Source organism: Carassius auratus, chromosome 2, assembly GCF_003368295.1.
Source record: "Carassius auratus strain Wakin chromosome 2, ASM336829v1, whole genome shotgun sequence".
Lineage (NCBI taxonomy): Eukaryota > Metazoa > Chordata > Actinopteri > Cypriniformes > Cyprinidae > Carassius > Carassius auratus.
This window is the reverse complement of record NC_039244.1, coordinates 28,200,153-28,206,152: the sequence shown is the minus strand read 5'-3', so window position 1 is coordinate 28,206,152 and position 6,000 is coordinate 28,200,153. Positions and strand designations below refer to the sequence as shown.

The 6,000-nt window shown below is 41.8% G+C and overlaps 1 protein-coding gene across 3 annotated transcripts in view; it reads left to right on the top strand.

The window, feature by feature from the left end:
• Positions 1-2,134: 2,134 nt before the first annotated feature.
• The window catches only part of tns3 (tensin 3), a 41,704-nt gene continuing 37,838 nt past the window's right edge, over positions 2,135-6,000 (top strand). Inside the window, exon 1 of one of the 3 annotated variants that reach the window (XR_003274941.1) lies at positions 2,135-2,377. The gene's annotated coding sequence lies outside the window, so the exon portion shown is untranslated. The remainder of the gene's footprint in view (positions 2,378-6,000) is intronic. The other 2 variants (XM_026197121.1, XM_026197120.1) reach the window with 2 other exon arrangements.

The following is a 6,000-nucleotide window of genomic DNA, read 5'->3' as shown; positions in this document are numbered from 1 at the left end:
ATGGGTGCCGTCAGAATGAGAGTCTGATAAAAACATCCCAATAATCCACAGCACTCCAGTACATTAGTGAACATCTGGAGAAGACAAAACCTGAAACACATCCAGCATTAAGATGATTTTAACTCAAACACATAGTCTATAATCCATAATAACACTTCCTCCAGTGAAGAAGTGTTCTGGTCTGAATCAGGAGAGAAATCTGCACAGATCAAGCAGCGATTAAACAGATCTAAACTAATCTGTGAGAGACAACAGCAGATGCACTTTTTCCAGATGTTCACTGATGGACTGGAGTGGGATGAGCTGAGGATAAGTATATGCATGTTCAATGTTGTCCTTTAACAGTTTTGCCCTGAGATACTGTCCCAGAATGCTTTGATGTAGAGCTGATTGTGTTCAGCTGTCGTAAGTTAAAGACTAAGCCATGCATAAGCCGGACTCATCACAGCGGAGAAGCGTGCCAGAGGAATCAGTGAGAGATAAGAGAGGTGGATGAACTTGTTTTTGGTGGGTCAAAGTACAGTCATGAGACTGAACCACAACACAGTGTTTAAACAAGCTGAGTGATTCATATGAAATATCCAGTAGATGTTCAGAAGGCGACACAGCACATCCCTTGCATTCATACTACTGTTTCATAAACCAATAAATAATAATGTGCCACTGGAAGTGCTTTTGTGCTGCTATTGTGAGTTTATACCATTGTGGATCTATGAAGTGTGATTTTAATCTTGTCTCAGCTTGCACAAAGCATGCGTTAATCTCAGGCCAGCTACATCTGCTCGCTGCAGTACCGTCAGATCACTGTAGGTGGCGCAGAAGAAGGACAGGGCATTCACAACCAGCCTTCATCAGGAGTAATTACACATTCACAGAACAGGAACAGGACATTCTAGCAGAAGACGTACATGAAGCATCCATCGCAGCTCAGCACACACACACACACACACACACACACACTCGTCAGTGATGTTCTCCACTCGTGTGCTGCTCTCTGCTGTCAGGAACCACAGTCAGTCATTAACCAGCTATCAGAGATCACCACACACAAAGCCATGTTATGTAATGCAGCATTCCTGCACCTTCAGAAGACCAATGAACGGCCGTCTTCAAGAGTCTGGCCAGAGGTCATGTGACTAACAGGGTTCGGTTACACAGACGAGATGAATAAGATGTGAACACTAGTGAATCAGAGACAGATTGTGCTGCTCAGATGCAAACCTGCCAACAGCTGACCTCCTCATGACAGACATCTACACTGACAAGAGTTAGTCTCTCACTGAGTGTTTTTGTCTTGTTTTCTAGTACAAACATCCAATTCTTAAAAAAACTAAAACAAAGAAGATACATTTACTGATAAAAACAAGTAAAAATATCTGTTAATGTGGTCAGAAAAGTTAACTAAATCTATAGGGGAAACAAGTTTTGTTTGTTTTTCTTGTTTTAAACTAAACATCTGTTAATTTTCATATTGTTTTAGAAAATAAGGTGTAATATTTTAAGTAATTTTGCATCTCAAGTAAATTTGTCTTGGTAAGAATGTTTAGATATTTAGAATGAACAACAAGATCTGAATCTGAGCATAGTGACATGGAAAACCTTTATTAGGACTATTAGTGTTTTTATTTTATTTTTAAATAAAATATTCACATTTTTCATATTTTTATATATTTAATATTTGATAGGTTTTGTTTGCTTTTAATTAAAATCAGTAAATATGTAATATATACATAATTTTGTTAGCACATTATGTTTCTTTTTAGCTGAACTAAACTTCTAACATTTTATTTAAAAATATATATATATTTTAATATCTATATTTAATATTTTATTAGCACTTTTAGTTTTCTTGTAGTTTTTTCTGACTTTTAATGTGTTTCTGAAGTGATGACAGTGTTTATGACAATGTTCCTAACTGAATGTGTTCTGATCTCAGCGTAATGATGGTTTAGTGCGTGTGTGTTTGTCTTGAACATCCCATTCAGTTCATCAGCTCCGTCGGGGTGTGTGTGTGTGTGTGTGTGTGAAGGCATGTGCTGCTATTGTTGCTGTCCCTTCCCCCATCCCCTGTGTGTGTGTGTGTGTGTGTGTGTGTGTGTGTGTGTGGGAACAGCCAGAGAATGGAGGAGGAGGGGGAGAGCAGAGCAGGGGGAGGATCCAGCGTTGTCCTTCTTTTCACTAACTCAGAAGTTGGGTTTAGAAGAGTCTGAAATGAGTAATGAGAAAGCAATGAGCTGTGAGCAGCAGTGATTCTGGACTAAAGTCTGAATCCTCGACACAGACGGCTTCTTTCCTGGAGTCTGCAGCAGATTTACAGATAAACTATGACGAGCTGAAGTGAGTTTCCCTCTCGTCTGCTAACTCTTCACCAGACAAGGTAAGCTCCGCTCTCTCTCTGTTCTCCATGAATCAGTCTCACTGCAGTCAGGGCTTTTATTGATTTGATGACAGCTGTATTTAGTGGCTGTGATGTGATGTGTGTGTGTGTGTGTGTGTGTGTGTGTGTGTGTGTGTGTGTGTGTGTGTGTGTGTGTGTGTGTGTGTGTGTGTGTGTGTTTGCACTGATTGAATCAGACAGCACTGTGTGTGAAAGAGCTGCGTGTTGCTTTCCATTCTGTAGAAGCAGTTTTCACTTTTCTGCCGCGGGCGGCTCATAGCTTTCTCTTTTTTTAAAGCTTGATGAGCTTCTCAGTTACATCTCTTTGAGTATCAAAGGGTTTTCCCCTAAAAATCCCAAGACACAGTGTTTGTAGTGTCATCCAGAAAGAGTTGAGAGTTAGAGAAAGATTGCAGTGACTTGTGGTTGCAGGTTTGAGATCTTTGGAAACGCTGTTGGGGGCCAGGTTCTTCCTCTGAGGAACATCTGACACATCAGCAAGCGTCTCTCGCTGAATCCCAGGGAATAATCGAGCCCTTGCTGATGTGTGGCTGAAGAGAGAGTCGTCTGCTGTCCTCAGGGTTGGGCATTTAATGACAAGTGCTGCGTGGAGATTTACTCCAGGAATGTTTGGTGTGTCTCCACCCATCACACACACACACACACACACACCTCTTTCATCTTCACTATCATCAGAGACACTTTCATTGACGATCTATTGATTATCTCTGCTATCAGACGGCTCTTTCTCATTTGATCGAGTCTTTGTGTCACACTAATAAATCACAGTCACCCACCGCTTTAACGAGGAACATATGTAATCCATTACAGCGGGAAAGAGAAAGAAAGAGAGGGAGGGCTTCACACAAAAGACAGACAGATGAAGTGTAGCGGATGTGTGAGTGAGTTCGAGGGGTTAAAGAGCTCTTGACCACGTGAATCAGAAGCAGTCATTAAAAACAGCTCCAGAAACCAACAGGAACCTGTGGATGGTTTCCGCTCGTGGTCTGGACCTCAGCGCTGCTATTCCTGACCGGATCCTGATGCTGGATATACAACACGAACGCCAGATCGTTTCCACAGTCCACTTTAGACATTCTACTGACCACAAATAGCTTAGCAACTGCATGTCAGCTCTCAGCAGAGTGTTAGACTGAACGGTTAGGAGAAGAGACTTAGAGTTAGGAGAACATCTCGAGTTGTCCAGACAGAGCCTGATGTCTTGAGTCATTACTGTGAGAAGTATCTCACAAACACTGAGAGATGAGCTGGACATGTTTAGTGTGGAAACAGTACTACACTACTGCTGAAAGATTTGTGGTCAGTGAGATAAAAACTAAATCAAAATTAATACTTCATTCATCAAGGATGCATTAAATTGATTTGTATTGACAGTAAAGGCGTTTATAATGTCAAAAAAGATTTATTTTTCAAATAAATGCTGTTCTTTTGAACTTTCTGTTCTGTTCTGAATCCTAAAAAAATAAAATGTTTCCACAAAAATATCGGACTGTGTTCAACATTGATAATAATCAGAGATGTTTCTTGAGCAGTAAATCATCATATTATTCTGATTTCTGAAGATCATGTGACTCTGAAGACTGGAGGAATTATACACTTTAACACAGATTCACACAGAAAACAGATGTTTTAAACTCTAATAATATTTCACTGCTGTTACTGTATTTTGATCAGGCAGAAGAGACTCTTTCAGAAACATTGAAAACACAGCCCAAGCCCCGACTGTGAAGCGGTTGTGACTGAAAGTGTGTGTGTGGCAGTGTTTCGCTGTCGTGTGTGTGTTCAGGTGTGTTCAGGTGTGTGTTCAGGTGGGTCTCTGGAGATCTGGCCATCTGCTTCTCTTCTCTCGTGTGACAGTGAGTGTTGTGTTTCTCATGAATGTACATCTCGTCTCATACGCTTCACACTGTCCTCTTTTCTTCCTCCTTTAAGCTAATAGTCATCTCACTGGTCCGTATGAGAGGGTTTGTGGGGTGTTCGGACACGTGCTCGCTGGAGTCCAGGGGCTTGCTCTGAACATGTTGTGTGTGTTTGTTCCTGCTCGTGTGTGTTTGGTGTAGCTGAAGGCTACAGAAACCTGATCCAGCTGCTGGTGGAGCTTGTCTTTACAGGCCCGGACCTCAGCACACTTCTGATGCCTGCGGGAGCTCAGTCTCTTCCTGAGGACGACACACCTTGATCCCAGGCATGTGTGGCCCACAGCGGGCCTGCAGAGACACGTCTGGAGAAACCACTCCTGTTGACCTGACACAACACATTCAGTGAAGAAGAATGAATGCAGCTCGTAGGAAGAAGATTGTCCTTCAGCAGCAGTCATGGCCTCCATGAGCACATTCAGCTGCTGATGTCTCAATCAGGTCCTCCTCAGTGGCTCGTGTGTAGTGTGTTCCATGAAGCTGTCAGACAGACGCATGATCTTGGGCTTTCAGATCAGATCAGATCAGGTTTTCAGGTGTGCTTCAGTAACTCCGGCTCTTTCTCACAGACCCTTGAGCTCCAGATCAGCGCTGAAGACTTCTGTCTGTCTCATCGGGAGGTTTTGTTTAGTGTGACGTCTAGTGATCGTATGACAGATTGTTATAGTTTGTGATGTGAGAGATACTCTGAATCTGGACGTTCTGTTTCCACAGAAAAACACCAGATAAAGTGTGTGTGGAGCGCACAAACACATGCTGCCAGTGGCCCGCTGATGTTTTAAATGTTCTGTCATACAGTACATTGATGAGTCATTGCTATTCCTTAAATTATCTAATGTAAATTAATATAAATCATTGTCAGTCTTAGTTCTCATTTAATAATATGTTGCAAAAGCAAAGTGCTCCTTTTGTTTTAGCTGATAGTCTGGTGTTGTTACATTTTGATGACCTTTTGACCCCAACATCAGCCACACACACACACACACACACACACACAAGGTTTTGGGGTAAATCTAGACAGACACCTCAGATGTCTGTGTAGTGCACTTACTGTGAAAGGTTTGTATCCCCTCTCTCTTCAGATGAACTGTGAAGTTATTCAGCATTTCCATGTTTTCTCCTCTCACACCAGTGTCTAGATGCTCCGCAGTGATTGTGAAAGTGATTGGAGGCATGTATTATACTCACATATCCTTTCACAGAGCCGTCCTGATGGCCGTGTGGTCAGTGTTGTGTTAAGCAGAAGAATCTGAGATGGTCAACAGATAAAGCTCAGCGGATGAAGCGCTCCAGATCCACAGGAAGTCCAGAGAGTTCGCTGATAATAATAATAACAGAGAGAACAGATGGACAGAACAAGACTATAACTCACACATGTTTGAGAGAAGGACAGTTTATAAAGGGTTTTATTTGTTAATAGCAGCTGATCTGAATGATATCATTATAAAGGGTTTAAAGATTCACCAAATGAATCAGTTCTTTTGAATCGGTGCGTTTCTATCTAAAGGTGTGAAGTTGTTCGTTCTGATTCATTCAGACGGTTCACTGTGGTTTCCTTACAGTGAACAAATGAGAAACTTTATAAACAATATGTTTTTTACCCAACAGTCCTTATAGAAAACACAATGATACGTCTCCTAACTTCTGTCAGTGATGGAGCACAGCTTGTGAATGACTCTGTCCTGC